The following is a 14,113-nucleotide window of genomic DNA, read 5'->3' on the forward strand; positions in this document are numbered from 1 at the left end:
ACAAAAACATACACCAGTAAAAACAGTAGTATATGACACAATATTCGCCAATAATCTTGATGGGTCACTTATCAAAATTCCAACATTGGGAGACACTAAACTTGAAAAGACAGGGGGGGGGGGGAACAGATGAATTGCGTAGTAACAAACGCCAGTGGAAACAAAAGTATATGACCTTGGGTACATCATTAATACAGTAGCTTACAAAAGAATCTGGGTATCATATAAATACTTATTGATCGCATTTATTATGACAGGTGAGGGGCTGTAAAACAAACAGGAGACATCAAATCAAATCAAAATCTCTTTATTTGCAAATGAGGTGTCTACCTCGGTGGCAAATGGTACACTAAAATACATTATTGTCAAGCACTAAATATTAAATTAACAAGAGAAGAAAATTTTCCTATAATACAATACAATTTACGCTAACAAAATTTTTCTATTAAACACACAGCTCATCCTTAATAAATTTATATTGCTTACAAAATTCTAATTATATCATCTCCTGTACTACTTAAAAATATAGTCATCTGATATACAGTATGTGGAATTACTCCAAATGATACTATACAACTGGTATAAGATTAAACTTTACACTGCAATTATTTACTTTTTTTCTTTTTAACCCATTCTGGAACCTAAGTAGCATAACGACCTGCTGCGTCTTAACCAGAGCCCCTTTTGCCACCAATTTTCAGAGTTCCTGAAGGGCCTTCACAGCTACCGTAGCGGTCCCAGGGCCCTCGAAGTCCCCACTGTACTTCACCCCTACAGGCAGTCCCCTACTTTGGCTGTCCAACTCCATAGACCAGGGGATGGCGGAGACTCGTGAGACGAAATATAGGAGGTCGACGTGCAGAATCATACGCAGGGCATTGTAATAATAGATGATTCGCACCGGCATCGGGTGTACCACATACGCACGAGGAAAGATTGGTGAATCGAAGTCTATATTTATACTGAGGCGTTAGTGCGTGATTGAAACGAAGACGAATAATATTGGTGATATGACGGCGAGAATAGGTACCCTTCATATACCAAGGTTTAGAGGGAATGACACATTGTATATTATAATAGAATTTTCCTTTATGTAATGCAGAAATATACCAGTCATCTTGCCAATTACGATACGCTGTAATTTTAAGAACAGGATAAAAATCTGTCAAGGAAAGTGTTATCTGAAGTGGTGATGTATCAGCGCGATCAGCACCCTTATTGCTAGGGACCTAAACAAGCGTAAGAAAGACACCAGATTAGTGCATAATATATAGAAGGCTTTTAACACTGTATAAATACCAGTTTAGTGAGAAATTAGAAGACATTAGCGATCGCAGGATACTAAGAGAATCAGTACAAATAGTATCTTTTTTAATGGAATTATTCGTGATATATCTTGTCTGATGGCAAACAGTTCTACGGAGAAAATGATGAAGACAGACGGTAAATGATATAGCTCTGCCACTTGTGTGTTGGCTATGAAGAAGCCTGCCCCGTCTCCATGAGAGTTTTTTGCACCATAAGTATTGATACTGAGTCCTTGATCGTTAAGGAGTACAAGTAGATTTTTCGTAAGGGATGCATTAGCAGTTGAACCCGAAGGTGACCTAGAAAAACGGGATGCATGTGACACGATGATCGCGTGCACAAGAAATACACTCTCAAAGGAAACAGAATAAGGTGGAGCAGGAGGGGTTAACAAGATCGAATTTTGATAAGAGAGTAATGTTTGATGACCACATGGTAAGACGGGCTTGTTGTAGCGTCGTGCATTCGGCAGGCGAGAGTGCTCATATAACAATTGCAGTTTGAGAACCAACAGATTATTCACCACAGCAAAGTGTTTAAAAAGATATTTTGATGTAAGTAGTTGACGACGAATTATTAGTGGAGGCTCGCTAGACTCAACAAGGAGAGTATTGGGTGGGGGTGGACGAGAGAGTTCCAATACAGATTCGTATTGTTTGAAATTGGATAGTATTGAGATGTTTTAGGAAAGAAGTAGGTGCAGTATTTAACATGCGCTCTATAGCGTATAGTGGCCGTCTATAATAACTTGGCTGTTACAGAATCAGCACCCCATGATCTTCGCGTGACTGATTTCTTTATTTTAATATATGCGTCGGAGTTATTGCGTAATCTGATGATATGCTGCTTCTAAGTTAAGTTACGATCTAAAATTACTCCTAGGTATTTATGATAGGAACAGAAAGGTACTTCGTATGTATCAAACACAAGGGGATCGGAATTGAATCATCGCTTATGCGTAAAGAATATAGCAAAATATTTTGATGTAGAAAAAGTTGTAATCCATGCTAAGTAAGCCACGTAAGCACTTGACCCATGAGATGAGATAGACGTTGACGGCACGATTCAATGTCATCATAAGAGTAATAGATAACTATGTCATCGGCATATGCAAGGATTCGGGCAGAACGCGTAACCAATTGTTCAAGGTCACTCATGTATAAGGCTAGCAGCAATCCACTGAGAATATCCCCCTGGGGTAAACCAAAGGATGAATGACGAGACGATAGAGAATGATGAGCAGATTTAATAATGAGGTTCCGATGTACTAAGAAGTTGCCCCGAATCTATAAGAAATGTGCTGGTAGTCCTTTCTGAGCAAGGATGCTCCAGAGAAGATGAAGAAGGACCGATTCGAAGGTACCACGTATGTCCAAGAACATCGCAATGGTGTTATACTTACGAAATGTAGGTAATAAAATGTCAATATATAGAATGATAATGGCGTCCTGTGCACTACGACCTTTTAGATTGGCATATTGATATTTTGGTAGCAGCTGATAATACTCGAGAGCCCATATTAGTCGCTGAATATTTTAAAAAGGTCCTCCGAAGGCACGAAACGAGGACAATCCGTAAAAAATTATTTTAATCAGTAGGAAGATGACGGGATTTAAGAATAGGCAGCAAGAATAAATCATTCCAGGTTGAGAGGGGGTATTAGTTTGGAAGATATTGTTGTAAAGGTTTAACAGTGTCGTTTTAGCGCGTAGAGGGAGTAATCGAAGCATAGAATATGAGATATTATCGGGGCCAGGAGAAGAGCTATTGGCCTTATGCAGTGATGACTCAAGTTCATTGAGATCAATGGTTTGGAATAGAACGGAAAATTGAGGAGGGGAAGGAGACGGAGCAGGGTTAGAGTCAGACACTACATAATCTGGGGAAAGTGAAGTAAGAAATGTAGGTAATATATGTTGTGGAATTACAACGGGCGGTAAGTTTTGAGAAGCCCGGGTGAGGGCACTGATGGCGTTCCATAGCTGTGAAGTAGAGATGTGGGCGTTTAATGAAGAGGTGAATGATTGCCATGCAGCACGACGTTTAGAAATGAACACACGCTTAGAATAGGCTAGAGGGTGCTTGAGAAGGAAATAACGTTGAGGAGCTAATGTTTTCCGATATACTGTATACGAAACACTCCCCGTCGTTTCAGTACCAGTTGATGACACTCGGCATCTCACCACAGTAGGGGAGCTAGGAGAGTTCTGGATAATAGCGTCAGCATTATTTCTGCTGAGTCAGCACCCGAGGTCATTCACCCCGGTCAAGGTCATTGACCCCAATGCGTCATGACCACGTGACCGTGACGTCACGACCACGTGCTCTTGTTTGTAAACAAACCACATGCTTTTCGACAGCTGTCATCTTAACGGACCCTAACCTCACTTTCAAGGACAACAGAAAATTGCTAACCACACTGCTGACATCTTGACGGGGCTAAACCTCATTGCTACCACCTCATGCACGAAGGGGCGCGGAATTTAAAATCCACGTGCTTTTTGACAGATGTGAAACGGACTTTAACCTCACTTTTGAGAACAACAGAACATCGCTACCCACACTGCTGCCATCTTGAAGGGCCAAACCGTAAATGCTACCTCCTTATGCATGTAGAAGCTCGGAATTTGAAATCCACGTACATTTTTGACGGCTGTCAGGATGAGAGCTGCCATCTTTAAACACGTGGGACCGGAATTTAAAATCCATATACTTTCGGAAAGCTGTCACGTCGTAACCAAGTGCACTTGTTTTGCCACGGAGTTTAAGCAAGTGGACATGGCTAACCTCAGTGCTGCCATCTTGACAGACCCAAACCCCACTGCTGCCATGTTAATCATGTAAGGGTGCGCGGAATTAATCATGCATGTGCTTTTTTAAAGCTTCCAGGTCCTTTGAGCACGTGGACGCGGAATTTAAACAAATGAACGTGGCTAACTTCATTGCTGAAATTCGACAGCGCCAACCCTCAGAGCTACCATCTAGGAGCGCGGAATATAAATGATCTTGACAGGACTTAGCCAAGCTGCGAAATTCCTTGAACGATCCTGAACGCAAGGGTACCTAACTTCAGGCAAGCTGACATTCTCGACATACCCCTTCCCGTTACTATCCTGGAGGGAGTGTAACCTCAGAGGTTAAAGGCAAGCTGTTCTTCTCGACATGACACTTCCCGACATAGTTTCCATGTAGGCTGCCCTTCTCGACAAAACCCTTCCCGACACAGTTTTAAGTCAAGTTACCCTCCTCGACATGGTCCATTCCCGACACCATTTTGGAGATAGTATTATAGTTTTAAAGCAAGCTGCCCTTCCCGACATAGTTCCTTCCCGACACAATTTTTTGAAAATGTAACAGCTGTCATGATAACAGCTTCCTCCTTATCCTCCTCAGAAGGGACACAGATGCGTTCTTCCTCCTCCTCCTCCTCCTCCTCCGATGTGCAAAAGCGGAATTTAAGGAAATGATCCTAACCTTTCTGCAATTATAGCCAGGGGTCTTGCTAGAAATCATAATTTTGTTATTAAATAGAAAACTGATGTCGTTCTCGCAGCCTTGTTTGCGAATAATAACGGATACGAGTATTAGACAAATATTAACATATATACATACGTTATTAAACAGCATGGTGTATCGCTGTCCTCTTGTAATGCATAAGTTTCTGTTTGATAAAAGAAGAGGAGGGAGAGATAGAAGGAGGATGCGGTAAGGAGAAGGTAATAATTTTTACCTCTATTGATACTTTTCCTTTACGATTGATAAACACGCCTGAGAGGTAGGTCGAGAATGCGGTAAGGAGAAGATAATACTTTTTACATATTCATAAATAGATGGACAAAGGAAGTGGAATCGATGTGTGATGATAATCTACTTTAGCGAAATAAAACAATATTCCATTTTTACATTATATATTATCATCATCATTATTGACATTATTACTGATTTTTTATATTTACAAGTTAATTATAGCATTCTGCATTACTGATATTTTGCATTTCTGGAATAGTTTACATATTTTATTTTTTACACCTTGAGTATAAAAAATGATAATGCAACTTCCCTTCTTACACATAATTATTGTATGTGCATTATTTACACATAGCATAACAAACACTGTTATATATTCATGTACCCCCATTGTACACTCGTAAGGGAATCACTATTCCATTCACTTTTATCATCAGATGGAATTACTGAGCATTTATTCTGCTCAATTTTAAAACATGATGTCTGTGTGAATTTATTCTTTTCTGTGTACAAAAGGCGGCATTTTAGCGGATAGTACAATGCAGTAGTCATGAACATGTAAATGGCTAACTACGCTTGAACGTACGCCTTTTACTCTTTCACAGATTGTGAATTTTCAGTCCGACAGGCATACATTTTTGGTGCAAAGCCAATAAACTCTGTCATAATATTCATACCACATTCATCTGTCATAAGCCCTATAACTTTCTTGTTCGGTGGCTTAATGTAAAATTGTTTACAAGGTGAAAATGAAGAAGTGTCAAGGTGTTCAGAATGGTTTCGCATGACATCGTAGACATCTGTATTCCGAATATGATAAATAAAACTATCTGTATCCATATATAAAAGTTTAAGATCAGCAAACAGTTCCTTCGCAAATCCATAATGAAAATCATAAATCTTTAGTTTTGAAACATCAAGTATGGCCATTCCAAAATAAATTGGATTCACATAAACAATCTAAGATTTTTCATTTCAACAGAAATAAAGTCAGGATCAAGAACATGAGAGGATTTAAAATTTGGTTTTGAGATGTACATACGAGCCACATACCGACCATTCTGTTGATTAATTAAATGAATGTCGCGATGTTGTAGCACGTTGACGATGCTATGTATTTAAATCCATGTACGGTTTAAGCCATGCTTCCTGCTTAAGCGCGATTATACGGAGAATACACTCTAATTGTAAGCCGTATTCTAGGCATTGAACAAGACATTGTACGCGGATGACATACCGCGTTTTTGCAAAAAGAGTAGCTAGAAGTTTACTATGCTTTGATGTAATATTAGCCGGAATCATTTTTTCAACGCAGAAAGGAAAGTCAAAATGTGAATTATGCAGATTAAAAGGGTATGCAAGAGAAACCTCTAACACAAAACCGCGATTAGGATCTTTTGAAGCTTGAAAAACATCAAAACGATCAATTTCAGTTTCTGTTAGCCACACAAAATCTTTACATGGCAATGCCTGTGACATTGCCCAACCATGCAGATTATTAACATCAAAATACATAAGATAAGAGACTTCTTTCTCTGAATCATATTTCTTGATGTAGGGATTATTAGCAATGGCATGTCTGTCAACAAGCGAAACAAGTCCAACACGAATTCCGCGTTCAAAAAACAAAAGCATGTCAAGATCTGTAAGAAGATCAAGTTTAAAACCTGTATTCTATAACATGGCATCCGCGAAAGACCGGGTGACGTGTAGTAATAGCAAGAGCCTAATCCAAAAATAGTTAAACATATTTCACGAAACTTCTCAAACACATCATGGGGTAAATGTGTATCTACCTTCAAATACAAGTCTACATACACACCTAATGACTGTATATGAAATGTTGATCACACATTAATGCTAGGGCTGTATCTTAATCAAGACTACGGTTGCGTCCACTGCGTGTAGCTATTAAGTTGTAGCTGGTTCGAACCTCACTGTTGTAGTCGCTATCGTACAGACTCAGCTATGTGACCCGTAGTTGTCAACTCCAAGCCTTTAGGGCGCATTGGGTGTTAGTTTAGTAAATCCAGGGTTTGAGCAGTGGTCGCCAAGATACTTTAGAAGTGTATGCTATAGCATTAAAGTATAATCACCGAGCTCGGTAACTGCAGTCGTTTAAGTGCGACCAGTTTCCAGTATTCGGGAGATAGTGAATTCGAACCGACTGTCGGAAGACTTGTATATGTTTTTCCATGGTTTCCCATTTTCACACTAGGCAAATGCTGTGGCTGTACCTTCATTAAAGCCACGGCCGCTTCCTTCCAACTCCTAACCCTTTCCTGTCCCATCGTCGCCGTAAGACCTATCTGTGTCAATGTGACGTAATACAACTTCGAAAAAAGTATTATCGCAACCCCTACTTATAATTCTGCATAGAAGTGTAAAAGTGATCACTCACATCTTGCAATGTGCAGGTAAAAATCTTGCTGTGTAGCAAAAAATGCTATGAGATATTGAACCTTGTTGTTCAACACGTGCGGTGTCACATGTCAACACCATGCAAGCACAATCTTGCATTGTAGTAAAAAAATGCAGTCAGATAGTGAACTTTCATCGATGCCCCGGTATATAAGCAGACAAGCAATTCTTCTCCTCTCTTACTTTCAACGATGCAGCTTTCGCAACAAGGTAAGTTGCATGTGTACTGTTTGTAAAAATAAATTTATTTAAACTGTGAAAATTGTACATATTTACGATTTTTCCCTTTTTTAGAAATCATCATTAACAGTGACGCAGAAAGGACTAGGGAGGTAGTTTGCTCAGAGGAAGTTGATATCTGTTGTCTACTCTATTATCGGTGATTTTCATCTTGCGGCTTGATTTTCATTATTAATCTGAAAAAGTAAGTTTGTTTTTTATAAAATTATCATTATTTAACTTTATCTTTCTGTACATATATATTATCTTCATTTGTATCCACAACCCACAGAATGGACTAGGGAGGTGGTGCACTGCTACAGCTCAGAGGGAGTTGTTATGTGCAGAACAAGGACATTCAACGCTTATATTATTTAAAAGTATGTTTTTATCATTTAATTAATCATGTAAAAGTAAAAAATATAAAAATAGAATTCTTGTAGAAAATGCAAAGGATTAGCCAACTAGGTCACTTTATAGGGAAAACTACATGACGACTCAGTCATCTTCCAGTTAATGAACAATTTAAAGTAATTTCACTTCGAAAAATAAATACAAGATTTGGTGTTAGAATATTGTGCGTCTGTGAAAAATTCCAATTATTTTTACCCAACAGATTTAATGCGTTCTCAGATTCAGAATTAGATACGAAAAAAACACGTGGAATTTTTCAAATTGCCCGCTGCCACGTGCCTAACGTCGCAAGAATTACTTTTCAATCCCGTCAAGATGCCAGCACTGAACTTAGCGATCGTCTGTTGTTGAATGATGGCCTCTGATAGCTGTCAAAAAAGCACGTGGCTTTGTTTACAAACAAGAGCACGTGACTTGACGAAAAAAGCACGTGGAATTTCAAATTTCACGTGCCTAAGGTGCACCCATGAGGATTTTGACCCGTCAAGATATCTGAACTGAAGTTTCCGATCGTCTGTTGTGTAAAGATGACCGCTGACAGCTGTCATAAAGCACGTGGCTTTGTTTACAAACAATAGCACGTGGTCGTGACGTCACGGTCACATTGTCATGCCGTCACGGGGTCAATTACCTTTAGCCGGGGTCAGTGACCTCGGGTGCTGTCGCAGCAAAAAAGTGCTAACGCCATGTGTTTGGGAACACTATTGCTTCTCTACTTACGATGTCAATCAATGATTCATAAAACTTGTCAATTCCATACTCATCAGCACCCTCACGTGGTGAATACACTGAGGCAATTCTCGCCTTAATTCCTCCAACTACCACGTCTTCCACATAATTGGCTCTTTTACGTGCCTAACAGAAACTATGTTGCCTGCTATAGTATTCCTAATGAACAGCCCTACTCCAGACTCTGCCCTTCTCTTTTTAACACCCGTGAAGTACACTTTATAATCTCCTATCTCTTCCTCTTCATCTCCCCTTACCGAATATCACTTACACCTTGAAAAACTAGATGCCTCCTCTTTGCTGACTCACACAGTTCTACTTTCTTTCTTCCGTAAGCTCCATTCATATTGATAGCTCCCCATCGAATTCCAATTCGTTCTCCAAGTTGTTTCCAAGGAGTCCCTCGCCTGTCGATTGGGGGTTTGGACTCCGTTACTCCCATAGGTCCGAGTCTTGTTTAAAATTTTCTGAGCTCGGTAAATTCATGAAACAAGATGCTACACTACTTACACATAGCCCAAGTGGGGATCTCTCCTCTAACGAGTTAGGGGGCACGGTGGATTGTATAGCCCTAGCCGCCTGAACACAAGGAAGGCCATGACTCAGAATATGTCTGAGATGCCCACTCCTTGTCCGCAGCAAATGTATCCCGGCTCTCAGGACCACTTACTAGGCCACTCAGCCGTTGCCCATGGTTCACGAACTAGGACGTGACTATAGTAACCCACACCATGATTCAAGTTTATTTATTTTTAAATTAGACTCAAATGCCAAACTTCACGTCTGTAACATCTTCAGTTTCTGAGACATAAATATTCTCATAAACAGAATTTAACTCCTTCACTTATTTTCAAATCCTTCAGTGGATTTTACGAAACCAAAATGTACGTGTTTCTTAATTTGGAATTGCTTTCAAATACAAAAGTTAATGTCTCTAACACCTTCAGTTTTTGAGCTATAAGTATTTTCACAAAAAATCAACTCCTTTCTCACCCCTACCCCCTTATGTTGATACAACCAAAATGTGTGTTTCTTTATTTTTAAGGTGAAACTATAGTGAAATTTTCACTTCTATCTTTTTCAATGAATTTTTTCCCATTTTTCCCCGCAGTGTAACTCCTCAGATATAGTAATGCAACCAACTTTCAATATTGTACCTATACAACTTTTTGAGTAAGAATTTTTTATTTCCCTTTACCAGCATCGTTAAAAAAGGTCCCTTGCATCACAATAATTTTCCATTAGGCACCAAATTTTGCACAAATATGCTGTATAGTTATTCCAACAAACATCAGTATCACAGTTTGTTGTTTGAGGAATATATTGGCCTGTAGAATGTTTTCAAATAAAATGTTTAATGTTTCTAAAAAGAATATGTGTACACAAAATTTGGTAGGTCACAAAAATATTTAATCACCTTAAACAGCAAAATACACACTGACATTTATGCACCAACTATCTAGCTACTACTGTGTACAATTTCACCTACATCAGACAAAAATTGCGTGATAAGGGATTATTTTTGTGAAAGAAATCATGAAGATTTTGCTAAGCCATAAAATGTAAAATGAAAATCTATGTAACTTCACTCACTTTAGAACTGTCCAGCACAATAAGTAAGCCTACAGACTTCTGTCTTCTCTCCTCCAGTGATATTTTCATCGCCTTATTCTTTTTCCTTAGCTCTTTGCTTTCACCTGAGCTCCTTTTCCTGCTTTGCTGTAAGCGTCCTTGGTCTCGCTGGTGACTGATGTCCACAGCAGAAGTTGGTACTGGCTTCCCTCTGATAGATTGAAGGACTTCAAGTGTTCTAACATACCCCATATTGAACTCATAACAGTCACAATACCAGTCTGAAGTTTATTCCTAGTAACAAATATCATTCTTTTGGACATTTGGACATTTATTCCAAAGAACACTGTGAAGACTCTCATTTGGAGTTTGTGTCTTCCCTTTTGTGCGCATTTGTAGCAGTGCATCTGACGCAAGTCTCTGATATGTTGAAATTATTTTTAAAACTATATCATGCAGAAACCTACTACATCTGCTACTCAATGCTTAGATTACATTTGAAATCCAAATGAGAGAGACGTAAGAAAGGGAAAGCAGCAACTGTTAGGGGGTGTCCAGTAGAGCATGGGGCAGTTAAATGCTAGCGCTGCGCCATTTAAATGAGGCGCTGTGGGTTTTAAAATGACGGCATTTAAAAAATAAAAGCATTTTTCGAAAGAACACACATCAGGGTATTTTTTAGAGTTCTAAACTAATTTTGATATTTTCCTCGAAATTTATTAAATTTCACTACGCTACAGTGTCCCCTTAACGCAGATTCCAAATACCAGTTTTCACGTCTGTAACCTTCCTTTCTTGAAATATAAGTATCGCCATAAAAATAATTCAATTCCTTCACTTCCTTTCACCTCCCTCTTTAAGCGAATTTCCCGAAAACCAAAAATGCGTGTTTATTTACTTATAAAAGAGCTTCCAAATATCAATTATCAGGCCTGTAAAATCTTCAGTTTTGAGATATATTCATTCTTATATAAAATAATTCAATACCTTTGCAAACCAACGCCCCCACCCTATTCGATCATCCCGACAAAAATGCCTGGTTCTTTATTTTAGAGGGTGATTCCAAACATCAATTTTCACGGCTATAACATCTTTCGTATTTGAGATGTTAGTACCGTCATACAAATAATTCAACTAATTTTTCAGTTCATTCAACTCCCCGCCCAGCTGTTTTTTTCCAATAAAAGAATACTTGTTTCTTACTTTGAAGGAAGATACCACTTTTCATGCCTGTAACGTCTTTAGTTTTTGAGATATGAGATTTCCTATAAAAACAATTCAACGCCGTTCTTACTCCTCCCCCATGCGGATTTTTCCCCAAAATGCGTGTTTCTTTATTTTTGAAAGAGGTTCCAAATACCAATTTTCACGTGTGTAACATCTTCAGTTTTTAAGATATAAGTGTTACAATACATATAATTCAATTTTTTCACTTCTTTTCACCTTCCCCCCTTAGGTGAATTTTCCAGAAACTTAACAAAGTGTTACTTTATTTATAAAGGAGCTTAAAATACCTATTATCAAGACCGTAACATCTTCAGTTGTTGAGATATATGTATCCTCATAAAAGGAATTCAAGTAGTTTTTTCACTCCTCCCCCAAGTTGACTTTTCCTCAAAAATTCGTGTTGATTTATTATTGAAGGAGATTCCAAATACCATTTTTCAGGTATGTAACATATACACTTTTGAAAATATAAGTATAACCATAAAAGCAATTCAATTTTTTCACTTAATTTCCCCCTCCCTTTTAAGTGAGCATCCAAAAAATTAAAAAGCGTTTCTTTTTTATAAAGGAGCTTAAAATACAGATTATCATGACTGTAACGTCTTCATTTTTTGAGATGTATCCTCATAAAAAGAATTCGGCTCCTTTTTAAACTTCCTCGCGCCAAATTTAATTTTCCGCAAAAAGCATGTTTATTTATTATTAAGGGAGATTACAAATACCAATGTTCACGTCTGTAACATCTTCATTTTTTAGATTTGAGTATGCTCATACAAATAATTCAAATATTTTTTCAATTCCTTCACCCCTTAAGTTGATTTTCCGAAAACAAAAGAATACCTGTCTCTTTATTTTAAAGGAGATTCCAAATAATAATTTTCACGTCTGCAACATTTTTAGTTTTTGAGATATAAATGTCTTCATACTAAGAATTGAACTACTTTTCCATATCTTTCATCCCCTCCTCCGTTCGGTGGATTTTCCGAAAACAAAGAAATACGTATTTCTTTATTTTTAAAGCAGACTCCAATTACCAATTTTCACCTCTGTAACGTCTTCACTTTTTGAGATGTCACTATTGTAATAAAAGAAATTCAACCCCCTTTCAGTCCTTTTAACCCAAAAACAAACCATACGTGGCTCTTGATTTTAAGAGATTAAAAATACCAGTTTTCACGTCTGTAACATGTAAAGTTTATTAAATGTTCTGTAGATATTCTCATTTAAAAAATTCACCCCCATTTTCAGTTCCAATTAAGTGGAATTTCCGAAAATAAATTATCTGTATTTCTTTACTTTTACCGGAGATACCAAATACCAATTTTCACGTTTGTAACCATTTATGTTTCTGAGATATACTATAGATATAGTTTTTAAATTCACCCCATTTGTCACTCCTGTTCACCCACATTAATTGGATTTTTCGAAACAAATTATATGATTCTTCTTAATAAATGAGATCCAATAACCAATTTTAATGCCTGTAACGTCTTAAGTCTTTGAGATATGAGATTGCCTATAGAAACAATTCAACACCTTTCTTACTCCTCCCCTATACGGATTTTCCCCCAAAATGCGTGTTTCTGTATTTTTGAAAGAGGTTCCAAAAACCAATTTTCACGTGTGTAACATCTTCAGTTCTTAAGATATAAGTGTTTCAATACATATAATTCAATTTTTTCACTTCCTTTCACCTTCCCCCTTAGGTGAATTTTCCAGAAACTTAACAAAGTGTTACTTTATTTATAAAGGAGCTTAAAATACCTATTATCAAGACCGTAACATCTTCAGTTGTTGAGATATATGTATCCTCATAAAAGGAATTCAAGTAGTTTTATCACTCCACCCCCAAGTTGATTTTTCCTCAAAAATTCGTGTTGATTTATTATTAAAGGAGATTCCAAATAGCATTTTCAGGTATGTAACATATACACTTTTGAAAATATAAGTATAACCATAAAAGGAATTCAATTTTTTCACTTACTTTCCCCCTCCCTCTTAAGTGAACATCCAAAAAATTAAAAACGTTTCTTTTTTATAAAGGAGCTTAAAATACAGATTATCATGACAGCAACGTCTTCATTTTTGAGATGTATCCTCATAAAAAGAATTCGGCTCCTTTTTAAACTTCCTCGCGCCAAATTTAATTTTCCGCAAAAATGCATGTTTATTTATTATTAAGGGAGATTACAAATACCAATGTTCACGTCTGTAAAATCTTCATTTTTTAGATTTGAGAATGCTCATACAAATAATTCAAATAATTTTTCAATTCCTTCACCCCCTTAAAATGATTTTCCGAAAACAAAAGAATACCTGTCTCTTTATTTATAAAGGAGATTCCAAATAATAATTTCCACGTCTGCAACATCTTTAGTTTTTGAGATATAAATGTCCTCATACTAAGAATTGAACTATTTTTCCATATTTTTCATCCCCTCCTCCGTTCGGTGGATTTTCCGAAAACAAAGAAATA

This window comes from Anabrus simplex, chromosome 2, assembly GCF_040414725.1.
Source record: "Anabrus simplex isolate iqAnaSimp1 chromosome 2, ASM4041472v1, whole genome shotgun sequence".
NCBI classification, from domain to species: Eukaryota; Metazoa; Arthropoda; class Insecta; order Orthoptera; family Tettigoniidae; genus Anabrus; species Anabrus simplex.